Raw genomic sequence first — 27,821 nt, forward strand, 5'->3', positions numbered from 1 at the left:
TTTTTTTAAAAGACAGCCTGTGGAGATGTAAATACATTCCATAGAATTCACCCATTTAAAGCCTTTTGGCTATGAAGAATAATGCTGATTTAAACATTCATGAACAAGTTCTTTTGTGGACATAGTTTTCATTTCTCTTGGCTATATACCAAGGAGTGGAATTTCTGGGTCAAATGGTAAATCTACGTTTAATCATTTAAGAAACCAAATAAATGTATTAGATACCTATCCTTTTACTATATATAATGCCTTTATTTTATGATCATTAAAGTCCTATAAACTGCATCTTGTGTCCTTGAAACTGAATATTACCTTATACTTTGTCTTTAAATTCTTTTTTGAATAAATTTTAATTACCCTGACTGGACAAACATCTTACTCTGACTAAGTTAAATATTGCATACTTAGAAATACGGAAAAGTACACAAACAATTTTCAAAATATTGTTCTCTATATGTATGTAAATATATATATCAGTGTCTGTATGAACTTAAAAGAAGTTTAATAAGAATACACACTAACATATCAACAGTGGCTTCTAGAGAGTAGGATGGAGGTACCTCCATTATTCATTTTCTGAAATTAGTTGTTTTAATTTTATTACAAGAAGTATATAATAGATTCATTTTTAAAGGCTAGGTGATATGAATATATATTGAAAAATAGCCAAAATGTTATAAAAATCAAATATTTCTCTAGAATGAACTCACATATTTAGATCACATTAGGTGAATGCCTTGAAGTGATACCTTAACTGAGTTACAATTTTAAATTTGAAAACTAAAAATATCCCAGTTAAATTTGCACTGCCTTGCTCTAAAACTATTGTTGAAATCATAAACTATTAAGCTATTAAGCTTTTTAGTAATATCTGTGTATGGTCCGTTCCAAAGTATTTTTAAACTAAAAATTAATGTACAGCCTTTGTGGGGCTGCTATGGAATCTTGGAAACATGATTTTCTCTTGGCTTTGGAAACTAGAAAGCTCAAGAACCAATTCGATGGCATAACTTACCAACTCGTTTCATCATCATCATTGTTGTCATAATCATCGTCGTCATCATCACAGCAACCATTCCCTGAAAGTTTATTGTGTTGCATACACTGGTCCAGAACCTTAAGGCAGACGATATATTTCATCTTCTCAAGAAATCTATAAGATAGGTTTAATTATTATTATTTCATGCTCAAAATCACTAAGGCACAAGATATTTTGTATTCCGCTCAAAGTTATGTAATTCATGTCAGAGCAAGAATTTAATCCGAGTGTTACTCCAACATTCATCTTATTCATTAAAGAGGACTTTATAAGTTACAAACAACAGAACACCTCAACCAAGTTGGCTTTTAAAAAATGTACAATAAATATACATTTTATTATATATAATCTAGAAAGATAACAAAAGTATATCTTTTACCTCACTTACAGCTCTATGAGTTCTTAAATTCTCTGCCACAATCTAGTCTGAAGTATGTTGATCATCTTGTAAAACACAGAACATTATATTCGCCCACTATATTGGTAACATCATGTTTATTAAATTGTTAAGCAAAAAATAGCATATTTTTTATGCTGACATAGATAAGTTTGTTTTAACATTTATATGAAAATGCTCAGGAGCTATAAGAGATAAAACCATTAAACTTTGCTTGAAGTTAAGGCTTAAAAGACAGCTGCAGTAATCAAGACAGCCTGATATTGGTGGAAGAATAAAAACATATATTAAAGAAATATAATCAATAATCCAGAACTAGACCCACATAAGTATGCCCAAATGATTTTTGAAAATGGTGCCAAGCAATTAGATAGAGGAAGGATAGCTTTTTCAATAAATGGTGCTGGAACATTTTGACATCCATAGGCAAAAGAAAAAGAAAGCCTTGCCTGATTAAAAGCATAAAACTTTTAAATAAAAAATAGGAGAAAATTTTCAGAACCTAAGATTAGAAAAATTAGTGTTAAACCTTACAACAAAACCATGATCTGCAAAAGAAAGGTTGAGTAAATTAGGCTGCATCAAAATTAAAAGATTTTGTTCTATGAAAGACGTTGTAAAGAAGATGAAAAGACAAGCTACATATTGGGCAAAAATATTTGTAAACCAGATATTCTACAAAGTATTTATATAGAGAATATAAAAATCACTCAAAGCTACAGTCAAAAAAGAAAAGAACAATTCCATTAGTGAGTGGGAAAAAGACATTTTGCTTAAGGGAGTGTACAGATGACAAATAAGCACACGAAAAGATGTTCAGCATCATTCATCATTAGATAAATGTGAATTAAAACCACAATGACACATCACAACACACCCATCACAATAGCTAAAATAAAAAATAGTAATAACACCAAACACTGGTGAAGATGTAAAGAAACTGGATCATTCTGATTGTTACTGAATATCTAAAATGGTATATATATTCAGGAAAACAGTTTTTCAGTTTCTTATAAAATAAATCATATATTTACCATAAAACTCAGCAATTGCATACTTGAACATTTATGCAAGAAAAAAACCACTTAAACTTTTGCACAAAACTAGTACATGAATGTTCATACCAGCTTTATTCATATTAGCCCCATAGTGGAAAAAGCCCAAATATCATTCACGTGTGAATGGGTAGGCAAACGTGGTACATCCACACAGTGGAATACTACTCAGCAGTAAAAAAGGAACTGCTATTGATACACCAGCAACAGCTTGAATGGACCTCAAGTAAATTGGGTTGAGTAAAATAATCCAACCTTCAAAAGTTAGATACCGTTTGATTCTATTTATATCATAGTATTGAAATTATAAAATTATAAGGATAGAGAAAAGATTGGTGGCTGTGAAGGATATGGAGATAGGTTGTACCTATAAAAGGAGGACATGAGGAATCTTTATTAGGCAACTGTTTTATATTTTAACTGTGGTGGTGTTCACATGAATATAGATCCCTAGTACATCAAGAATCCATAACCGGAAGTCCTGATCAAGAAGACTTAAATGCATGTGTACCTAATAACAGAGTTTCAAAGTTCTTAAAGCAAAAATACATAGAACTAAAACAAAAATGAGAGATTTATAGTTGAAGTTGTTAATACTTGTATCTCAGTAATTTATAGAACAAGTATATAAAAAATCAGTTAAGACAGAAAACTTGAAAAATACTATCAGCTGATTTAATTTCTATTATATCACTGTAATTAAAAGGGCAGAAACCTAATTTTTTTGAAGAATATGTGGATTCTTTACTAAGATAAACTGTATTCTGGGCCATTAAATAGTCTTAATAAATTTAAAATAATTAAAATTATACAAAACAGTCTGGTTATAATATAATTGAATAATGTATATTACAAAAAATCTAGAAAATTCCAACAAATTTGAAAATTAACACACTTTTAAATTACCTATGACTCAAAACAAAATTTAAAATATTTTGAACTGAAAGCCAATGAAAACACAACACAATTAAATTTGTGGGGTATGGTTAGAGAAATGGCTGAGGTAAAATTTATAGCTTTAATTACTTACATTGGAAAAGAAGACACAAATCAATGACTTACGGTTTCTCCTTGAGGTGTAGAAGAAATTAAATTAATCCCAAGATAAGTGGAATTAAATAATAAAGAGGAGTCAATAAAATATACAATGGGCAAACAATTGGGAAAATCATTCAGATTAAAAACTGGTTCTTTTAAATGATCAATAAAATTGATACCCTTCCCATCAGAAAGATTAATGGAAAAAAAGGAGAGAAGGCATTAAATTGCTTGTATCAGAAACAAAGAAGGGAATATCATTACAGTTTCAAAAAGATGTATTGATTTTTACAAAAGTGTCAACAATATTTAAAAGATATTAAGAAAATATGAAAAATTTGTAATGATAAATTTATGAATTTAGATGAAATTATTATTATTTTTTTTGAGACGGAGTCTTGCTCTGTCACCCAGGCTGGAGTGCAGTGGCGCGATCTTGGCTCACTGCAAGCTCTGCCTCCTGGGTTCATGACATTCTTATGCCTCAGCCTCCCAAGTAGCTGGGACTACAGGCGCCCGCCACCATGCCTGGCTAACTTTTTGTATTTTTCTTACAGATGGGGTTTCACCATGTTAGCCAGGATGGTCTCGATCTCCTGACCTCGTGATCTGCCCCCTCGGCCTCCCAAAAGTGCTGGGATTACAGGCGTGAGGCACCGCTCCCAGCCCTAGATGAAATTATTAAAGCACTTAAAAACACAAATTCCAAAACTTGCACAAAGACAAATATAGAAAGTTGTAATAGTTTATAATCTATTAAAAACATTGATTTTGTAATCTAAATTCTCCCCACAAAGAAAATTAGAAGCCCAGATGGTTTCATTGGTGACGTCCATCAATCATAAAGCAAGATATAATAGTCTTATATACACTCTCTCAGAAAATAAAAGAGGGAATAGTTTCCAACTTATTTTGTAAGTCCATAAAATATGGTGTTACTCGCATACCAAAACTAAAAGAAAATATTACAAAAACATAAAAGTACAGGTTTACATCCTTCATTAACATAGAAACAGAAATTCTTATCAGCAACATACACATATTATAATATATCATCACTGAAAGAGGTTTATCCCAAAGTGTGAGGTTGATTTTATATTCAATATTTAATCAATGAAATTAGCAATACTTAAAGGATAAGGGAGAAAAACTACGTGATTATATTAAGATCCGGGAGAAAAAATATCTATGACAAAAATTCAACACCCACTCCTGGTAAAAATGCTCAGCAAACTAGAAATAAAAGAGAACTTCTACAATACAAAAATATGCAATGAATACTTTAAAAATAAACTTTTGTCAGCAGACCTGCACTATGAGAAAAGGTAAAGTGCCACATACTGAAAAAATAAAAACAAAACAAAAACTTCTACCAGATGGAAGCTTAGATCTACTCAAATGGTAAGAAACATTGGTATACACAAATCAATTTCATTTAAAATAGCAGTGTAACATGAAATACTTAGAGATACATAATAAAATATGGGTAAGACCTGTAAACTGAAAACTACCAAATATTGCTGGTAAAATTAAGAATAACATACATAAATGAGTAAGATATACTATGTTTACAGGTTGGGAGAGTCAAAATTAACAGAATGTTAATTCTTCCCAAATTGATCAATAGATTTATTATGTAACCAGTGAAAAGTCTGGAAGGCTGTTTTAGTGTGTTTTGCTTTGTTTTTAGAAACTAACAAACTCATTCTTAAGTTTATATTTAAGGGCCTAGGAAAACTAAATTATGATGAACTTTGCACTACCTGATATCAGGACTTAAAGTATAACTTCAGTAAGAAACACAGTGTGATGTTGGCATAAAGACAGATATAAAAATAAATAGAACAGGACGTGGAGACAAAAAAATAGACCTATACTTAAATGGTGTATCTATTTCTATAAAAGTGTCAAAAAAATTCAATAGGGAAATGATACATTATTAAACAAACTGCTACAATAATGGGATATTCACATGGAAACAAATGAGTCTCAATCCTTACACTTTATACAAAAAGTAAGTTGAAATATATGATGCCAAATTTAAGAGTTAAAGCTTGAACTTTCAGAAGTAAAAGCATAGGAGAAAATCTTTGCATCTTTGGCTACATAAAAATTTCCTAGAGAGGTCACACACATTAAAAGAACCCACATTATTAAAGAAAATGGTAAATTTAACTTTATCAAACTTAATAATGCTTGCTGTTTCAAATACACCATATTAATAAAGTTTCTCCAGAGAGGCAGATCCAGTAGAAGGGGAGAGAGAGAGAGAGAGAAAGAGGAGAAAGAGGAGAGAGTGGAGAGAGTGGAGAGAGAGAGAGAGGGAGAGAGAGAGGGAGAGGGAGAGGGAGAGGGAGAGGGAGAGGGAGAGGGAGAGAGAGAGAGGGAGAGAGAGAGGGAGAGAGAGAGGGAGAGAGAGAGGGAGAGAGAGAGGGAGAGAGAGAGGGAGAGAGAGAGGGAGAGAGAGAGGGAGAGAGAGAGGGAGAGAGAGAGGGAGAGAGAGAGGGAGAGAGAGAGGGAGAGAGAGAGGGAGAGAGAGAGGGAGAGAGAGAGGGAGAGAGAGAGAGAGAGAGGGAGAGAGAGAGAGGAGAGAGAGAGAGGGAGAGAGAGAGAGAGAGAGAGAGAATATATGGGGAATTGGTTCACACAATTAGAGAGGCTGAGAAGTCTCAAGATATGTTGGCTACATCATAAACATCATATTTCATCCATACATTATCCCTGTATTTCATGTATTATTATCCCATTGATTGAAGAGGGAAATTTAGCCAGATAGGTAAAATCATCTACCCAGGTATTGTTGAAAATTTCAGAAACAGAATTTGGACTCAGGATGAAGTGAAACTTGTTCTTAACTACTATGCTACATTTTTCACCACATGTCCACCTACATGAATTTCTTTATTGGAGACATTTCTAAAGAAAAAAGTCTTTGACAAAGTTCTAATATTATCTTCTGCTAGAACAGGTTGTTTTAAGGGATATCATATCCTATTCCAGAAAACTTTCTTCATCTCCAGACTCAGAATGTTTGAGTCTGTTATTGCCACTCTATTTGTCAGAAATGTTTCTAAGAATATTCCTTCTAGACTTCTACTTGGGCAAAACATAAGCCTTTCTTAGAAAGTCCCAGCCTAAGTTAAGTGGGATCAGGAGGAGAAAATCTACATTATGATTATGTGCTGGGCACTATGTTAAGAACTTCACTGACAGGAATTGGCTGTGTCCCCACCCATATCTCATCTCGAATTGTAACTCCCACAATTCCCACCTGTCATGGGAGGAACCTGGTGGGAGATGATTGAGGAAGCACAGATTCTGAAGAGCCATTCAAACAATGATAGGCTGAAGTACCACAGACAAAAAATATTCCTGAGGGTAGGCAGACTATTTGTGTGGGAGGAGTTACCCACCTGATGCATTGGGAGTTGGTTGTGTCTATAGTATTGCTAAATTTTACACAGGTGAGGTTTGAGGTATGGGTTATTTCCAGATTGGAGACAAGAGGTCCTACTAAAACGGAAGTGGTGCTTATTTCTGTGCTGAAGTTCAGGTACAGGGATTGAAATGTACGGCCTGAAGTGCAGGGGGAGGCACATCCAACAGTTAGTAGGGTTTTAGGCCAAGACCTCATGGAGCCCAGTGAGGGAGTGAGGGTAGTATTAAATAGGCTTACCAGGTGAGTATGGGTATGGAAGGTTTCATGTAGTTTTGAGAGATCTAGTCCTTTGTAGGGGTTAGGGGTGCTATGTACCACGGTCAGTTGGGAGATTACTTCCTTTACGTGTTTTTCTCTTGCCTCATCTTGAACTCCACCCCCATCAGACATACCGGTATGAGTGAAGTTAAGTCCAACAGACAGTGGCTTCAAGTCCTCAAGGACAACTAGGATTAATCATTTTCCCTGTCCAATAATGAGTATTTGCATGCATGAAAAGAGTGGCAGAGTTACAGCATTTGCAGGGCATATGGGTGTGGGCAGTGAAGGTGGGGTTTCCCTTAGATAAACTCCTATATGATGGGGCATCAATATTTCCAGGAAGCCGCATTCTCCATAGAAACTATTGGTAAGGGGAGCTACTGGTCGTACAGCGGCATGGAGGGGGTGCAGTGAGAGTGAAAGAGGGTAAGAGAACAGTAAAGAGAAAAATATGATAAGGGAGGGCTATGGGGTTTTACGATTTTAGTTACTTTCCTCACAGTTCTCTGACAGCCACAAGTCTCCTTTAGCAGTGAATATACCATTCACATCATGAGATGTCCACACAGTAAGATCTCTTCCCTGTATTATTTTAACTGCTTCAGATACTAAGACTGCTACTGCCACCACTACCTGTAGACAAAGAGGCCAACCCTTTGCCACTACATCAATTTCCTTACTTAGGTATGCTACGGATTACAAGCTCATCCCTCGGATCTGTGTAAGGACTCCTAGAGCTATTCCTGTTTTTTCTGTGATATATAAAGAAAAGTCTTGTCCTGCTGGCAAGCTTAACACTGGGGCTTGGGTTACGGCCTTCTTTAGAGCCTGGAAAGCCACTTCTGCTTCAGGTGTCCATTTTACTAAATGAGTATTGGCTTTCTGAGTTTCCTTAATTAGTGTATATAATGGTCTGGCTATTTCATCGTACCTGGGAATCCATATTCGGCAGAAACCTGTTATGCCAAGGAATCTTCCTAGTTGCTTTAGGGTTTTGGGATGAGCATAAGCCAGTATAGGCTAGATATGTTCCTCACTGAGGGCCCTGGTGCCTTTGGATAATTTTAGCCCTAAGTATTTAATCTGCTGTGAGCAGAGCTGAGCCTTTGGTTTGGAAACCTTGTAGCCACAGGTAGCAAGGAAATTTAAGAGAACTTGGGTGGCTTGATGGCACAAGGTTTCTGAATTGGCAGCTAAAAGTCAATCATCCACGTACCGATGGACAAAAGTGTCCAGGTATGAGAATTGACTCAAGTCTTGGGCTAATGCCTGGCCAAATAGATGGGGGCTATCCCTGAACCCTTGGGGTAAAACAGTCCAGGTGAGTTCAGACATTGGGTTCGAAGGATCTTCAAAGGCAAACAAGAATTGAGAGTCAGGATGTACAGGGATGCAGGAAAAGTCATCCTTAAGGTCCAGGACTGTAAACCACTCTGCTTCCTCTGGTATTTGGGAAAGCAGAGTATAAGGATTAGGTACAGCTGAGTATAGAGGGACAATGGCCTCATTGATAATCCTGAGATCTTGCACTAACCTCCACTCTCCATTGGGTTTCTGTACTCCTAAAATTGGAGTATTGCAGGGGCTACTGCATGGTTTTACTAGGCCTTGGATTTTAGGTCCTTAACAATCTTTTGGAGTCCTTGTTGCGCCTCGGGTCTAAGGGGGTACTGCCTTTGATAGGGAAAGGAGGTGGAATCCTTTAGTTTAACTTGAACAGGACGGGCATTCTTTGCTCGTCCATACTGTCCTTCTGTTGCCCAGACTTCAGGATTAATTCCTTCCTCAAGCAGGGGACAACAAACTGGTGTTCCTTCTCGTATGTTCAGGTGTATAATGGCCCCTGCTTTTGCTAGAATGTCTCCCCCTAACAAGCGAATGGGGCTTTCAGGCATAATTAGAAAAGCATGTGAGAAGAGTAAAGCTCCCCAGTCACAACTTAGTGGCTAGGAGAAGTATCTAGTGACTGGCTGTCCTAGGACCCCTCAGATAGTGACAGATCTGGAGGACAGTCATCTGGGACAGGAGAGTAAGACTGAGAAGGCCGCACCAGTGTCCAGGAGACAGTTAACCTCCTGGCCCTCAATGGTCAAGCACACCCGGGGCTCTGTGAGGGTCACAGCATGGGCTGGCGCTTGCCCCGGGTACCCTCAGTCCTGCTGCTGGATCATCTGGTTAGTGGCTTCTGACCCAGAGGACCTTCATTCCCTGGGGAAGTGGGCCTTCCAGTGATTCCCTTGACATAAGGGGCATGGATGAGGGGGCAGCTTATTTCTACTTGGACAATCTTTTTTAAAGCGTCCTTGTAGACTACACTGGAAGCAAGCCCTATTAGGCATTTGATTTGCTCAGCTTTTCCCTGTTTCAGAGCTTCCAAAGTCCGCTTGCCTGAGGGCCATGACTAAAGCGGTGGGCTTTTTTTTTTTTTTAATCCCCTTTGTCCCATTCCACCTGCTCCTCCTGATCTCTATTATAACAAACCGAGGTTGCCAAGTTCAATAGGGTTTCTAATTTTTGCTCGGGGCCTAAGGTGGACTTTTGAAGTTTTTTCCTAGTGTCTGCAGCTGACTGAGTGATAAACTTATCCTTTAAGATTAGTTGGCCTTCAATAGAGTCAGGTGACAGGGAGGTATGCTCCTTCAATGCCTCCCTTAGTCTCTCCAGAAAGGTGGTAGGATTTTCTTCCTTTCCCTGTGTTATAGTGGACATCATTGAATAATTCGTAGGCTTCTTCCTAGTTTTCCTTAGTCCTTCTAGCATGCAAGTTAGCAAATGTCTGTGGCACCAATCTCCATGTTCTGATTCTGTGTCCCAGTGAGGGTCTACACTGCTGGCCTGTGGGGAATCCTTCTTTCCTCTTTGTCATCCTATCATTGACCTGACTGAGATACCAGAGATCACCAAACTCTCTCTCTCTCTCTCCCCCCACCTCTCTCTCTCCCACCACCTCTCTCTCTCTGTCTCCCCCTGCCTCTCTCCCTGTCTCCCCCTGCCTCTCTCCCCCCGCCTCTCTCTCTCCCCTGTGCCTCTCTCTCTCTCTCCCCTGTGCCTCTCTCTCTCTCTCCCCTGTGCCTCTCTCTCTCCCCCGCCTCTCTCTCTTTCTCCCCCATCTCTCTCTTTCTCCCCAGTCTCTCTCTCTCTCCCCGTCTCTCTCTCTCTCCCCGTCTCTCTCTCTCTCCCCGTCTCTCTCTCTCTCCCCGTCTCTCTCTCTCTCCCCGTCTCTCTCTCTCTCCCCGTCTCTCTCTCTCTCCCCGTCTCTCTCTCTCTCCCCGTCTCTCTCTCTCTACCCTGCCTCTCTCTCTCCCCGTCTCTCTCTCCCCGTCTCTCTCTCTCTCCCCTGCCTCTCTCCCTCCTGCTTCTCTCTCTCTCCCCTGCCTCTCTCTCTCTCCCCTGCCTCTCTCTCTCCCCCGCCTCCGTCTCTCCCCCGCCTCTCTCTCCCTTCCCCGTCTCTCTCTCCCTTCCCCGTCTCTCTCTCCCCCATCTCTCTCTCTCTCTTTCATCTCTCTCTTCCGTCTCTCTCTCTCTCTCCTGTCTGTCAGCCATTTACAAACTTGGGGCCCTGGCAAGGGTGGTGGGGAACAGTCCCACGTAACTGCCCATGTCGAGAGCTGTATACCTAAATTGGGAGGGACACCAGGGATAAGACTCCCTGGGTTTATCATCTAGATGCCTAAGGACGCAGCATAGAGCTTCCTTAGATCCCTTTGGAGATACAACTTGTTAGAGGAAATGAAAGTCTGAACCATTAGTACCTAGGAGGCAGGGATCAGAGGAAGTAGATTCAGAGGTAAGGAGAATTCTGGGGCTACACTTTCAAGAAGTGTGGGGACCTAGGAGGTATGGGTCAGAAGAAAAGGTAAGGCACACACATGGGCGACTGTTGAGTAGAGACTTCTGGCTGCACCATGATCTCAACCAGCTACTGCCAGGAGTTCAGGACGACAGCTTTCTACCTCTATCAGCCCTCGGCTTCCCCAAGAAAATTGAAAGTGTTAGCTTGCTCCAGGCAGACCAACATCCCCAACTCAGAAGGGTTGGGGGTTGTTAGAAAGGCCTTCCCCAGATAGCCTCACACCTGAGTCTTAAGTCCGGCGGCCATGCTAATCATTTTTAACTGGCTGACAGGTGCCCGGTATTTTCCTCCAATTCTAAGGAAGGACAGAATAGCAAGTGAAAGTGGTCCAATATTACTCACCACTTTGGAGGTCCCTTCATGGTCACCAAAATGTTACTGGCGGGTCTTTGCTCCCAGAGCTCCCAAGATGGTGGCAGACCGCTTCCAAGATGGTGGCAAGCCTCGTGTTCTCTGACCTGGGGTTCTTGGCCTCACTGATTCCAAGGAATGGAATCTTGGGCCATGTGGTGAGTGTTATAGCTCTATTAGAAGCCGTGGGTCATGGAAGAGAAGCGTGGAATCCAGTGACTAATGTTCAGCTTGATTAGGTCGAACCCAGGCACTTAGCCGTGCAGGAACAATGGCAAGCCTTTAGCCCGATTGGGAGGGGCATTGGGCGCCTCACTGGATCAGGAGCACAGCGGACACCCTGCCGCATCCAGAGGGATGGAAGTCAGTGGCGGGTCTGTGACGGCAGCCAGCAGCAGTGGTGCAGGGCGAGTGAAAGCTCAGCTCCAGCTGTAACAAACACAAACCAGAAGAGTGCAGTTGCAAGATTCAGTAGAGTGAAAACAGAGCTCCTATACAAAGGGAGGGGACCCAAAGGGGGTTGCTGTTGCTGGCTCGAATGCCTGGGTTTATATCCCAATCCTTGTCCCGCCTACTCTGCTCTCAGGCAATAGATGATTGGCTATTTCTTTACCTCCTGTTTTTGCCTAATTAACATTTGCCTAATTAGCATCAGATGTGAGCTAAGTTGCAAACCCCGTGTTTAAAGGTGGAAGCAGTCGCCTTCCCAGCTGGGCTTAGGGATTCTTGGTTGGCCTAGGAAGTCCAGCTACTCCTGTCTCTCAAAACCAGACATATATTATCTCAGATAAAAGAAGTCTTATGGATAGGCAGTTCCAAGACTTGTTCATTGTTTCAATTATACCAGCAAGAACACAAGCTCATTCTTCCTTTCCACTTTGCCTTCCTTAACTGCTTATTTTTATCCTCATTCTCATCTTTTCATATTATAAGATGACTACTCTAGCTCTAGATGCCATGGTGGTATTTAAAGCAAAAGTAAAGAGCATTAGTCAGGTACCTTAGTTGAAAACAACGAATTCATCCCTGCTAGTTTAAGCTTAAAAATGGTTTACAATCTATTCAGCACCCCATGAAACCACTGGGAGGTTGGTGGAAGACAGGGCCTAGTCTCAGCTCTCAGGAGAAAAAATCCCCAAGTCCCATCACAAAACAGTATGGAAACTACAGCTACTGCCATTGTTTAGCTCTAAATTTTAGGAATTTGTTTTCACTGAAACTTGCACTTACTTTCAAGTTGGTGCACTTGTAATTGTGGTTTTTGCCATTACTTTTAAAAGACAAAAACCACAATTAGTTTTGCACCAAACTAATGCCACACCTGTTTCAGGAATTTCATTGTAGCCACAGGGTGACCAACTGTTCAGGTTTGCCTGTGACTAAGGGAGTTCCTAGGGACACAAGACTTCCAGTAGCAAAACTAAGGATTAAGACTAGTAGGTTACCCTATCTTACTACCAGTATTAGTAGGTTACCCTATCTTACTATCACTAGGAAACTGCCATCATTGCCACTGATGATGCCTAAATCCAGATACCTCAACCATCAACCACCTATAACAGGGTGGAAACTCCACACAGAGGCTGTTTCCTAAACAGTGCTCCCTTCCAAATCATCCTCATGAGGGTGTCTGATGGGGCTTAGATTGTACACCTGATCAGTTACAAGATCCTAACTTCTATGCTGGGCAATCCAAAAGATGATGGATAGTTACAAATATAAACATCTACTTCAAAGTTTAAGAGAGCAGTGACAATCAGTTTGCTCCTGTACCTTTTTGTTTTATCAGAAAACAGATTAGATTTCCCACAAGCTCTTGCTGGGAAAAACTGGGTTACATGGCCAACTGTAGCTGCAGAGGAGATTAGAAAAATTAATACTGGGATTCCCAACTCCAGGGGGAAATAGGTTGAAAATCGCATCGGAGGAGTCAACCAATGATATCTACCGCAAGAACATCTATGTGAATTTGTATACCTTTTCCTACATTGGCACAGGATGTTGTCTGTAGCAGTAGTTTTGTTGTTGTTTTCTTTTTTCTTCAAAATATGGTATGCAGATCATCACTATCAGAATTGCCTCAGATTTTAAAAAGTCTCCTGACATTTTAAATTCGGAATACTAGACTCACCCTGAATGAACTAAGGCACAACCCCTAGGAGTGAAGGCCTGAGGGACTCTGCAGTGTTACAAAGCTTCATAGGTAATTCTGAGGCATATTAAAGCCTGGGAATTACGAATATGGAGAGAGAGCTTTCAAAATGTAAACGGGAGCTTTATCTTGGTAGTAGGTTTTTAGGTGAATTTAGAATTTTATTCTTCTGTTCGAATTTTTGGAATGCACAAGAATAATTTTTAGAGCAGTTTTTAAATTTGCAAAGGCAGAATCAGACAAAACACTCATACTTTGATCAAAGTAAAATAAAAGAAAGAATGGATAAATATATGGATGACATGTATAAGGAAGGAGATGACGCACAGTGAAAAAGTGATGGCACAAGAGAAACAGTTTTTATATAAATAACTGTACTCAGGCTGTGTGAAGACAGGCTGAATGATTTGGCCTAGAAAAGAGAACATTAAAAAGTGAAAAAGTTATTTAATAATATTTATGAATATTAAACATGCTGCATATTCTTATGATACATTATCTTTTGCCAAATCACTCCTCACTTCTTATTCTACTATTACAGCAAAGAAGTTATCCTGTATTTATAGCATACAGCTCCATGGGGGGATAAGGCAGGTGTGTTTCATTTGATTGTGAATACAAAAAAAAAAAATACATGAAAAACAAACCCTCAGAATATTAGAGGTTTTAGCTGTTTCTCATATTGTGAGTTAGAAACAAAGTTTTATCTAGAAGACAGGTGACTTGTCTCCTTCCTTCCACTGCAGTCTCATAACTGTCTTACTCTAAACGCAATGGCACTCAGATGTAAATGGGTATTCAACACAGTGACAGATGCAACTCGGAAACCATGTCTTCTTAGCAATTTGCATCACCTTGTTTCTCTGCTTTTTCTCCCACTGCCCCTTTTACAGCTCTCAGCCACGGTTCTTATAGCACATCATTACAATAATTTACTTGTACAGTTGTCTCCTCTACTAGCTGGCTGTTTCTTGATAGTAAAGACCATTCCTATTTATCTTTATATTTCCACTATTTTCATAGCACCCAAGACATTGTGATTGCTTCATGATAATGGTAAATGAAAAATATCAGTTCACTTACATGTAGTTTGATTCAGATGACTCTGAGTTTAGGTTCTAGTTCAGACACTGAAGAGCAGTGGAAACTTGGATAATTTGTAGCTTTATCATCTACGAAATACTGCATTATTATATTATGTAGTATAGTAGTATAACATATTATATCATGTTATACTTTATTATATACCTACTTAATAGGATTGCAATAAGGATGAAATGATATATCATTCAGAAATACTTCAAATAGTACCTAAATCTTGATAAATGATCAAAGTTACACAATGCTTTTGGAAATTGGATGACATATTGATATATTTGTTTGTTTTTGTCTCTCCAACTAAAATAAAAGCTCCATCAGGATGGAAAATTGTCTGTCTTGCTCACCTCTTTGTCTCCAGTATTTGGAATAGAGTCTGGCACATAGAAGATGCTTAATAAATATTCTTTGTGTAAATGAATTAATTGCGTTTTAATGGAAATATATTGAAGAACCTAAAAAATGCCTAAATTTTGTCCTACTAATAATGATCCCCCTCCTCTGTAGGAATTTCATACATTAGTTTCCAAAAATAAACCAAACAACCCCTTTATTAAAAGTTTTATTATAGGTGTTAAACTTTAGGTGTCCATATACAGACCTTTGAGATGGGACATGCAGCTGGATGGAGCTTGTGGGTGAAACTGGATGCCTTCCTCTCCATCTAATTCTTAAATTTGTACCAAGCTTTGTACAGCCATATGAAAGAAGAAATGCAAAACAAAGGAAACAAGAAGACCACATCTGCTTAACTTACTCCCTCGGTTGCATTAATGGCAAAGGTATAAAAGGCAAAAGAAGTGCTTGGTACTTTAGATCAGTAACGTGCTCAAGTGGTACATGTGGCCTAACTGATGTTCTAAATTTTTTCTGGGTAATACATTCTCAATTGAGGGAGTAACAAGAACAGAGGTGGAGCTAAGGAAGTCAAATGCCTCCTCCTAAATTAAAAAATATATATATAGTGTGTGTTTCTATACATAAAAATGTCTTTGTATTTTATCCACATATCCTTTCCAGTTATTAAACACAGTTTGTTACTAAGAAAGAGAGCGACAGTCTATAATATTTCCTGGGTCACTATACAAATAAAATCTAAAAATAGACTCTTGCATATTGGAGATAAAAGAACTGTGACCTTGAAACTCAGTAATCAGATGAAATAAATCCTCAAAGCTCTTCTAGTCCAGGAGTTGGATGATCTTGCATCTTAACTATAAATGGAACAGCTTTCCTTAGTAAGTGAGCCAAGGTAAGGAGAGAGTCTCTGGCAAGTGCACAATAGACCTGGTTTTCAACTCTGAATCTAAAATACCAGTGTGGATATTGCGATGTGGCCCTGGATGCATCAAGTAACCTCTCTGCTCCTCAGTTTTATCACTGGTGAACTGAGAGCTTTGGGCTTAAGTTCTAAAATTATGTGGCTCAGCAAAAATCGTCGTTGTTTCAGCTCCTTCTATTTAAAGAAATATAAGTGACTTCAACCATCAAACTGTCAGCCTCCAAAAAGTAGATTTAAAATCTGTGTGATTCATGACTCACTTTAAAAAGAAAGTGACATTTCTACCAGATTTTTAAACCAGGTCAGTCTGATGGCAAAGCTATGCCACTAAATTGTCTCTACCGCAAAGGCAATGCGGAAATAAATGTGTTCCTCAATGGGCATATTTATTCTAGAGCACCAATTTATTCTTAGACAGGAAACAGTTTTCTTTTAAACTTTAAAGCTACTTTTTAATGTTTACTCAACAGTGTTGTTGTCCTAGACCATAGAGATGCACGTTAAAATCTGCAAAGTCCTGATGAGTTTCCATCTCTCCTCACACCAAAGTATTATTCTCTCTAGGCATGCTTCACCTGCTAAGGAACAAAACTTGCCTTAGCCTGATATTGTTTACTACCTTCCCAGAAGCCTTTCTCCATTTCTGAAAGACCACCTTAGGGCTAGAAACAAATTGGATTCTTCGAACCTTCCATTATTTTTTCAATTCTGGTTCTAAATAGGATTGTAGGGGTTATAATACAGGAAATTATTTGGGGGCGGTGGTGTTAGTCAGTTCCTCCCCTGGGGTTTCGAGTCCCTTTGGTTGGAGAAAACCTCTAATGAGGACAAAGCAACTCGAACCTATTGAATTTTCACACAATTCTGTGGCACAGATTGTATTTCTAGATTAGGCCAATAACCTGGCTCATTCATTCAGTATTAATTCATTCATTTAACTGGCTAGTGCCAAGAGTTGAAAAAATATTAATACTAATTAGCAAGTTGTAGGCACTTAGGAGGATGTGCCAGGTACAGTGAACTATGTGTTTTATAAACAGAATTTCATTTAATGCTCACAACACTTGATTGAAATAATTAATGTTATTATCACCATTTACATATGAAGAAACTGAGATTTAAGCAGATTTAGGAATTTATCCAAGTAGAAAAAGTGAAGAAACCAGAGCTCAATTCCAAGCAATCTGAGTTTATATCGAAATAAACAGAATTCTTGTCACTATGAGATGTACATCATCATCAGGGAACCAGATATTAAATATTAACTCTCTTATATTTGTTTCATTGTGATTTGATTGTAACAATCAATCGTTACATAATTGTGATAAGGGATGAAAAGAGGTATTGCGGGTTATTAGATTCTATTGAGGATGTCAGAAAATGCCTCCCTGAGGAAGTGATACCTAAGCAGAGACACGGATGTTTATAAGGATTTAGTCAGGTAAAAAGTGAGAGTGGTGGTGAGTTTCCCAGGCAGAGGGACCCACCTCATAAAAGGTAAAGGAAAGAAGCAATAAGCATTTATTGACGGATTTGTGACAACCAGGCTATACGAAGCCCTTTACAAGGATTATATCTTTTGACTGTCATGGAAACCCTTCCAGGTAGATACCATTATCCTCATTTCGCTTACTCAGAAAGAGAAACTGGGCATAATTAAAGTAACGTAGCCTAAGCCTTATATCCAGTAAGGATGGGCGGGTGCCTGGACCTGGACAGTCTAGCTCTAAAATTATATTCTTAAATATATAAATGCAATTTTTTAAGTGGGGAGGAACTTTGTGTATAACTGTCATGGCTTGAATAGTATCCCCCCAAAATTCATGTTCATCCAAAACCTTAAAATGTAACCTTATTTGGAAATAGGACCTTTACAGATGTAATTAGGGCCTTGAGAAGAAATCATTCTGGATTTAGTGTATGCCCTAAATCTAATGACTCATTATGCCCTTATAAGAAGAGACGGCACAAAAGCACAGAGAAGAAAGCAGTGTAAAGTTAGAGGCAAAGGCTGGAATGACAAATCTCTAAGCTAAAGAACTGCAAGGACTGCCACCAACCACTGTAAGGTAGGAGAGACATAGAATGATTTTCCCTCACAGAAAGAACCAATCCTACTGATACCTTGAGTTTGGACTTTTAGCCTTCTAAATTATGAGAGAATAAATTCATGCTATTTTAAGCCACTGAATTTGTGGTAATTTTTATGGCAGCTCCAGGGAACTAATGCCACACCCTTTGCTACAGAACAGCCTTGTAACAAAGTTTAGGAGGTTTTATTTATTCAACCATTTTTACTGTTTATACTATGTGTCAGATATTTTGGCAAGAGTTATGAACAATATACATTATGCAAATATAGACCCCATTTTCAAAGATTGCAAGGTAGAAACTGATGTGTGATATAAAAAAATTAGATAAAGAACAATAATTGCCACTCCCATATATTAAGTATACTTACGTGTCAGACACTGAGAGGTGGCTTACATGCATTATTTAATCTGAAAATGGTATATATAATTCTTTCCACTTAGATAAATAAAATGAGTCTTAAATAACTTGAATTACCTTCTCCAAAGTTGTGCATTTCTACCAATGACAGCATTAGATTCCAATTTCTAATGGGAGGATAAGGGAGGAAACTTAATTCAAGAAAATGTATCTGATAGGGTTTTGAATGATCAGTAATGATGGACACTGGTAAGTGGAGGCAAATACAATGTCATTATGAGTGAGAATAATGGTGAGCTTAAAGACAAAGGATCAGGGAATGGAGTTTCTGTATGTAATAGAGACTCCAGTTTGTCGGAGTGCATAGAACAGTAACAGAGAAAAGTGAGAAATCAATTTAAAATTGTAGATTCAGACCAGTTGCTGACTAAAAAGCAAATGTCAGGAGCTGGGAAATTTTTCCTTAAATAGATTAAAGTCCTGTAAAATTTTGCTAAAACAAGTGAGTGATCAGGGTTTTCTTCAGGGAGATGAATTCCTCAAGAATGTGATAATGGACTGGAGACTAGGAGAGATTAGTGAGCAGCTATCCATTTAGGGAGACAAATGCCACAAGAGAGGGGGACAAAATCCATTCATTCCTTGGAAAACAACTCTATGATCAAACCTCAATTATTCTTTTATTCAAAAAATACCTGTTGAGCCTTTTCCATGCTACCCAAAGAGGGTCCATCTGACATTGTCCTGCGTTCCATAGTAACTTAAATGGACACTTTCACAACGTCTGGAGTCCTATAGATGAAGGATGAGGATATTCTCAAATTCCTTCCAAGAATTCACTTTGTTCGAGATGCCAAGAACCTGGACACCCTCCACCGGTAACAAGCCTACCACTGAAGACTGGTCTGCAGCTCCCGCTGTTCTGGCCACTGAATGAGTAGGAACAACCATTGAGAGGTGTTAAGCTGTTCTTCCATATGCTGTTAAACAGAAATATATGGATAAGTTCAACAAAAAATAAACATTCATTTCTTTAAAAAAAAAAATTAAGCACTTTGCAGGGAATATATTCCATGTGCTGGAAACAGAATTCTGCATACGGTAGGCACAGTTCCTGCCATTTAGAAGTTTTCTCTAGTTGACTTAGGAAGGCAGAACAAAAAACAAAGCAAAGAACCAACAGATACTGTGGCAACCAGAATAATAGCCTCCCAAAGATGTTCTCTTCAAGATCCCCAGAACTTGTGAATACGTTACCTGATGTGCCAAAGGAGACTTTGCAGGTGTGATTATGTTAAGGATCCTGAAGTATGGCAATTATTCTATATTATCTGGCTGAGCCCAGTGAAATTATAAGGGGACTTATGGGTGAAAGAGAGAGGCAGTAGAGACAGAGGAGGAGATGTGATAATGAAAGCAGAGGTCTTGCTTGTTAACTCGGAGGTTGGTTGTATCACAAGTCAAGAAATGCAGGCAGCCTCCAGAAGCTAAAAAGGCAAGGATATATTCCCTCTAGAGTGTCCAGAGAATGAAGCCCTGCTGACAGCATGACATTAGCCCAGGAAGCCCTATGTCAGACTTCTAATCTACAGACTTGTGGCAAATTTGTGTTTTAGTAAGTTACTTAGTTTGTGGCCCTTCCTCACAACAGCAATAGGAAAACAAAACAGATAGTAATTAGAAAAATAAGATACTTTAGATAGTGAAAAGTTGTAGAATAAAGAAAAGTTAAAAAGGATAATATGATAGCAAGCCAGTGAAAAGGCACTAACACAGGGACACACTTGGCCTGTGTTCATGGTATATAAGAGCAAGAAAGAGAAGAGTTAAGATGATGACGGAGAAGTAGCCTTCCCTAGAAATAAAATGCTTCAAAATTCTGCATGTGGTCATCTAGTCTTAGTCAGAATAAGGAAATTTAACACTTGTATAAACTGAAATATTAGAATTTTTCTGTGTGTTATGTTTCTTTTAGCCCTGAAAAAGAGATGTTTGCTTCTATGTTTACACATAGAAGTAAAACAATTATCAATCAAGTGTGAAAAGGAAAAAAATCAATTTTCAGATACATGAGTTTTCAGAGTTTACATCTCTTTTTCAGGGGTAAATATGAATGGACACACAGTTCCAATTAAATCTGGAAGATTGAGCATATGAGTTTGTGTCCACTTTCTCCTGGGACTCACTAAAATGATAGAAAAGCAGTTTTTGAAAAGCTATGAAAGAGAATGGCAGATGAAGCCATAGCATTTAGAAGATGTTAACAGGATTTTAGAAGATGGAAAGCTGACAGATAAGGGGAAAGTGACCTAGATAGTGAAGAAAGATGAAACCTAAATGCCTTTTGGCAGAAAGCAATTCAAGTCATGCACAAACCATGGAAGAGCTTGGGAGTTGAAATTACCAGGATTGTGGGCCCAGGCTAAAAACAGGATGGTTTGCTGCAAGTCTACATGAAGAGGACTTACACCTAGCCCAGCCTATGCAGCAAGACAAACAGACCTCACCAATCATGGTAGAAACAGAAGCTTATCTCTTCAGAGTGAATCACATAAACCCAGTCCTCAAGAACAGCAGGCATTGCTGAGGTGTGGGGTTGGATGCCTTACTGAAATCAGGAAGAAAAATCGAAGGTTGCATAATGAATGGTAAGACTCTATCCTCAACTTCCTTTCTACTTAGTTTCTAGAATGCTGGTTGCCAGATGTCTAATCATCTCTAGGAAAGAGACTGAAGAAGTCCTATATAGAGAAGCTTATCAACTTCAGAAAAAGGCATGAATTTATTGCTATCTGAGGCCCACAAGTAAAGGACTGTCAAAATAATCCCAGTTAACAAATCTTATATACCCACAGTGCCTTGCTCTTATATACAAATGAACACCTAAGGACCACTAGGTATTTAAGGAAAGACCCTAAAAGAAGCTAAAACAAGCTAATCAAACATGGGAAAATTAATTGGAAGAGACCAGAAAAAAATTAAAATAGTAACAACTAAAATTAACATTTTCAGGGAGAAAAGATAGTGCAGCCTTAAAACAAAAATAAGATGCAATTGAAAAAAAGAAAGATTCAAAAATAAACAGCTCTTGCAAATTAAAAATATAATAGCAGAAACTTTAAAATTAATGGTTTGGAAGAACAAGAAGAAAATTTATGAAAAAATTAAGCATCAAAAGAAATAAACAATTAGAAATAAGATTTTAAAAACTGAAGATCAATCCAGAATGGTGAATATCCAACTGACAAGGTTTTGAGAAAGAATAGAGAAATTAGAGGAAAGGAAATTATTAAGGAGATGATGTAAGAACATTTTCCGTTTTTTATTTTTATTTTTTTCCCCAAGGGATGAAGTCTTGCTCTGTGGCCCAGGCTGGAGTGCAGTGGTGCAATCATAGCTCACTGCAGCCTTGAACTCCTAGGCTTGAGTTAGCCTTCCATCTCAGCCTCCTGAGTAGCTGGAACTACAGGCACCCACCACTACAACCAGCCCATTTTAAAAAAAATGTACACATGGGGTCTCACTATGTTGCCCAGGCTGGTCTCAAACTCCTGGCCTTGAGCAACCTGCAATCCTCCTGCTTGGCTTCCAGAAGTGCTGGGATTACAGAAATGAGACACCGTATCTAGCTCACTTCCAGATTTGAAGGATATGAGAGGGTCGGCCTCTGAGAGACAAGCACAAGATTATATTTTAAAAAGCCTTTTCTTAAGATGTCATAAATTTTCTTAACCCTAGAGATAGAGTATCATAAAGTCTCTAGAGAGATTTACGATTAAAAGCATACATGAGGCTTCAGGAATCAGAATGGTACTAGTCTACCCAATAGCAATACTAGAAGATAACAGGTAACGGGACAAAACTGCCAAAATAGAAAAACATTATTGTTCTTAGATTCATAGAAGCAAAACAACTATCAATCAAGCATGAAAAGGAAAAAAAAATCAATTTTCAGGTACACAAGTTTTCAGAGTTTACATACCAGGCCCCTGTTTAAGGAAACTACAGGAGTATATAATCCAGAAAGTTATGGGATCCAGAAAGCGAGGAGGTGACATAGAAGAGAGGTGGAGGGGATCTCCCAAGATGATGTTGATGGAGGACCCCAAATCAACAACTGTGTAGCAGGATAGAGGGCGTTTAGTTCAAACTGAAGTAGAAGGGCAGAGAGCTCCAAGAGGAAAGCATCTAGTGAAAAAAAGTAGAATTGATATAATATCTGACAAGTCTGATTATATTAAGGGAATTTTATAGTTCTCCTGGATCATTTTGAGATGGGTTAATGACAGAAATACAGAAACATAAGATAACATTAACAAATAGAAATGCAATTATAAACCCTGGGGTGGAGAAATGCTATATAAAAAAGGAAATGGACTGGGCACGGTGGCTCATGCCTGTAATCCCAGCACTTTGGGATGCCAATGCAGGGGGATCACCTGAGGTTGGGAGTTCAAGACCAGCCCTACCAACATGAAGAAACCCCGTCTCTACCAAAGAGAGAGAAAAAAAAAAGGTTGGCGTGGTGGTGTATACCTATAATCCCAGCTACTCGGGAGGCTGAGGCAGGAGAATCGCTTGAGCCCGGGAGGCGGAGGTTGCGGTGAGCCGAGATCACGCCATTGCACTCCAGCCTGGGTAACTAGACAGAAACTCCGTAAAAGAAAACGAAAAAAAAAAAAAAAAAGCAAAAGGAAATGAAAACAAAGCAACCCTATGGTTGGGTTGTGAGCAATAAGAAGTGGGCTACTTGAGTTACAGTTTTAACTCTGCCACTGAATTGTGTGACCTTGAGACAATTGCTTAACAATACTAATTGTGTAAACAGAATTTTGATTTCAATACAACTAGTTAAAAGAGGATAGGATGTGAATGTCGGGGGTGGAAAGAGAGATGAAGAAGGAGAGACAGTTGAAAGAGAGATAGAGAATTAAATTTAGTTCCTCATCTTTCATAGGAAGATGTCAACAGACATGTGAAATATTGAAAGTCAACCAACAGGCCGGGCGTGGTGGCTGAAGCCTGTAATCCCAACACTTTGGGAGGCCGAGATGGGCGGATCACAAGGTCAGGAAATCAAGACCATCCTGGCTAACACGGTGAAACCCCGTCTTTACTAAAAATACAAAAAATTAGCCGAGTGCGGTGGTGGGCCCTATAGTCCCAGCTACTCTGGAGGCTGAGGCAGGAGACTGGCCTGAACCCAGGAGGCGGAGCTTTTAAGTGAGCTGAGATCGCGCCACTGCACTCCAGCCTGGGAGACAGAGCCAGACTCCGTCTCAAAAAAAAAAAAAAAAAAAAAAGAAAAGAAAAGGAAAAAAAAGAAAATCAACGAATAGCAGCATAATGATCATAATAGCTAAAACATATAGCATTAATTCTATGCCAAACACTCCTTTATGCTGTAAGATACACACACACACACACACACACACACACACACACACTTAATTTTCTCCTCTAAAGCGATGCCTCCTAGTACCAAGAGTTGCCAGTAAATGGATTGAGTGAAATAACTGCTTCTTTTTTTTTTTTAAGTATTTCACCTTTACATCTTGGTACATGTATTATTTTGAGAAAGTAAAAGCTAATTGAGACATAAAATATGTAATGGATTAAAGAAACTTTTCTATTGTCTTACTTGCTATGTTAGAATAGTGCTTTAATTTCTGTGATTGCCAAAAATTTCTCTTCACATAATGGATGTAATATGAAGTAATGGGCTATTGAAAATAATTCTCCCCTCTTTCTGTCCCCTCTTTTGATATTGTAGCCTCTCAGAAAGCACTGTAAGAAACCCGAGCTCCACTCAAATGGCAGGGCTACTGTTTGACACATTTTGGATGTTCTGATTTTGTTTTAAGATCCATTTCAACCTTAAAGACTTTCTCTAAAAGAATAATACAAATGGTAAAAATGTAAATGTCCATTTGCTTACAAATTTCAACTCAAGAGGAGTCCATCATATCAGATCCATGAGAGCATCATCTGCCCTGAGGAGGATATTTTTAGATAATGGGCATCTTCTACCTTGGGCTAAAATGTAGGATGAGTTAGAGTTGCTGATTGATACCATTTGTCATTGACATTTTTTTCTTTTCTACTCACAGATAAGTGTGTTAATATTTTTCCTAATGTTTGGTGTTATAACAGAGATGAAATAGGAGAGTGGGCTAGGGATAAAGCAAATATGCTTATTATAAATCAAATGAACCCACAGAAGCAATTTCCCAATATTATTTGAGTTATGATTTTCATATTGATTTAAGCAAAAGACCTGTGTTCTAATTCCAGCCCTTGTGTACCATCTGTGTGTATACGGGTAATTTTCCCCATCCCTGAATGAGTTGAAAGCTTCATCATTATATGGGAAAGAATAGTAATTTTAAAAAGTATTTTATCAGCTAACACACAGACTATTGCAATGGTCATCTTCTGAACTAAAACCCCTGCCTCCATCTCTCTACCCAATTTATCACATAGTTGCCTGATTAAACTTCCAAGAATGTTACTGTCCTTGAGCAAATTATTTATTTGCTTATACATTTTTAAAAAACTTTTCAATTGACCATAAGAAAAGTTTTACATTCTTAGTTAAAAATCTGAGTTCTCTGAGAGCAAGATCTGTGACTTACCTATCTCTGTTTCTCTGGTACTCAACAAAGACCGGGCACGTAGTCATAACTTAGAAATGTTAAATAAAAATTTAATTTAACTAACCCTAAAATTCAAGGCTCTCTTTTGTCTGGGCCTATTCTGTCTTTCTAACACTTTGGTTTAGAATTACTCTTACATGATTCTTTCCTCTTTCCAGTGTTTTAACTTTGTATTCTAAACTTTGATTCTGTTTATACATCCTTCGTCCATTCATTTATCCATCTATCAAATATCTAAAGGATGATATATCAAGATGTTCGCAGTTGCAAGCAGTAGATATCTTAACTCAAACTGGCTAAAATATTAACAGAAAAATGTCATTGGCTCGAAAATTTGAAAAGTCAGTCTAGTTAGCAGGACTTAGTATGGTTTGATCAGACCTCTGACTCTGTTTCTCCATAAGGAACGAATTGAACAAATTAGCACTCAATATCAAAAGAGCTGCAATGAGTGAACAAACACTCTTCATGCTATGCAATAAGATCGGCCCAGTATGCTTCTCACCACAGTATAATGGTGTCTTTACCATTATTATAAGCCCACAAGCAGGCACAAAAGAATAAGTGGTGGCACGCTTTTTCAGTGATTTATCAGCAACCCTTTCTTCTTTGTACTAGGAAAAAAGGCCACATACAATGTTAATATCATGGGAAGCATGTTTACCCACTGACTTTCAAATGATTTAAGCCAATGTTGTAGGCCTGCCTTTTAACTCAAATAAATATTTTTCATTTTTACCACTAGCGGGCAGCAGTTAGAAAATATTAATAGTGACTACTATTGTATATATTTTTTTACCTCTTCAAAATTATAATTAGCTTATGCTTACAGCGGTGAAATATTCTGGATCTTTTATGTTCTGTTCTATTCCAAAACTAAGTATTTAGATTTTTTGCTTTGGAAAATTTTACTCTAAATATTATAGAAGTAGAAACCAACCCACCCTCTGCCTCTAGTAGTGTAAGTAACTTAGAAAATAGTGTGAAATTAAACAGAAACTTCCTAGATGCTAATAGCCAAGTGGGAAATTTCAATAATATTAGAAGCCTTCTTTCAAAGAAGATGGTATTTCACCATTTGTGATAACAAAATGTATGGCAGCCAAAGGAAGAGAATCAGTAATCTAGGATGGTAAAGGCAAAATAGGATCCCTATGGGACCTAGATAGACATTTCAATTAGGTATGTTTTGTCATGTCATTCAATTTATTTATTTATCTGTAAAACACCGTACGTCCTGGTGGTCTCTGCTTTGATCTCCTTCATACTGAAGTGTATATTTATTTTACTTTCTTTACAGATTTGCAGTTCTTTTCTATTCTTAGATTTTTCTCAAACTTTCAGTATACAATTAAAACTTTTACTTTAAGAAATTTTTTTAGAGTTGAAGACACTGATGCTTTCAAAGTCTTTCTGTAATTTATCATGTTGCTCTACGTGTATAGTGTGGAATTCAAAGTTAGAAATATTTTTCTGGCATTAGAGGAGCAGCATTTGTTCTCCATTCACTTTAAAATCTTAATTTCCCCAAGGCACAATGGCCTGTAGTGAATTAAGGCTATTTTCTCCCATTAATGCAGAAATAAAAGGGTAGAATAAGATGTATACACTTTTCTCACGGTACATTATAAATACAGAGTAGATGCACACAAAAAAGGAACCATTGCATATATGACTACATACATGTGTTTTTGGTAATCAAAATATATGTTTGAGGTAACAATATAGGCTTATTTAATACTTCCTGCTTCCAGTTTTTTAATCAGACAGTTCACGGAGAAGTCAAAAGACGTCTTACACCAGGCCACTAAATATAGCAGTGTAAAGTATTGGGCTATGTGCACAGATTGTCGTTTTTTAAGACAAACTGAATTATTTCTTCTATTTCCAGCTCTAAGGAAATTATATAATGATAATTTCTTAGAAATTGTGTCTGAGGCTAACACTGCAAAGTAAAATCAAATAAAGCTGAACTAAAAATTGTCTGCTTAAAAACCCTTGGTAAGAAAAAAGTCACAGATGAATTCTAGAGCTTATTTGTATAGCTTCGACCTGAAAGAAGTGTGTAATTATTAGGCTGAACATTTACTTAGGAATTCAAAGTCAAATAAAGCCATACTGTAAAAAAGCTTTTCAAAGCAGTTTTGTCTTTAGGAATGTCCACTCTCTACATATAATATAAAAAGCTATAAAACTGTATTGAGTCCATTTATTTACTATATCCCAGAAAAGGGCCTAGCTAACAGTAGGTACAAATACCTATCGAGTGAATATTTTTTGAAATAATAAACTGAAGTTGTTGCATTCAAAATAGCCTCAGAAACAGTCACCTTAATGTTTGCTTTTTCTCTTTTTGAGATGGGGTCTGGGTATATCTCCCAGATGGACTTCAAACTTCTGGGTTCCAGCAATCCTCCCACTTCTGCCTTCCCAGTAACTGGGGCTACAGATGCACACCACCACCTTGAGGTATGTACTTGAGGTATTTTTTAAAAATCAGTTTGCCTTAAAAATACCCCAGAAATAGTTTTGGAATGATCTTAAATATAATGCCTTTAAAATATGTTTATATTTTTGGTAATAGGGAGCGAAACATCAGATTTATGTTACTATTTCAAAATATTTATAAAATTATCACAATTTATTCTATTGTATATCATTTTTACCTATGTGATTACCATACCATTACTAAATCTTAATACAGTGAAGGTTCCTTTAGTACTAGTTTTTTGGTTAACTGGGGGATTCT

At 37.9% G+C, this 27,821-nt stretch overlaps 1 long non-coding RNA gene across 1 annotated transcript in view; it reads right to left on the bottom strand.

The window, feature by feature from the left end:
- The window catches only part of LOC129525532 (uncharacterized), a 48,567-nt gene that overhangs the window by 16,532 nt on the left and 4,214 nt on the right, over positions 1–27,821 (bottom strand). Inside the window, exon 2 of the long non-coding RNA XR_010135453.1 lies at positions 1,016–1,153. This is a non-coding gene — a long non-coding RNA (uncharacterized lncRNA). The remainder of the gene's footprint in view (positions 1–1,015; positions 1,154–27,821) is intronic.

The sequence above is a fragment of the Gorilla gorilla genome, chromosome 9 (assembly GCF_029281585.2).
Source record: "Gorilla gorilla gorilla isolate KB3781 chromosome 9, NHGRI_mGorGor1-v2.1_pri, whole genome shotgun sequence".
Classification (NCBI taxonomy): Eukaryota; Metazoa; Chordata; class Mammalia; order Primates; family Hominidae; genus Gorilla; species Gorilla gorilla.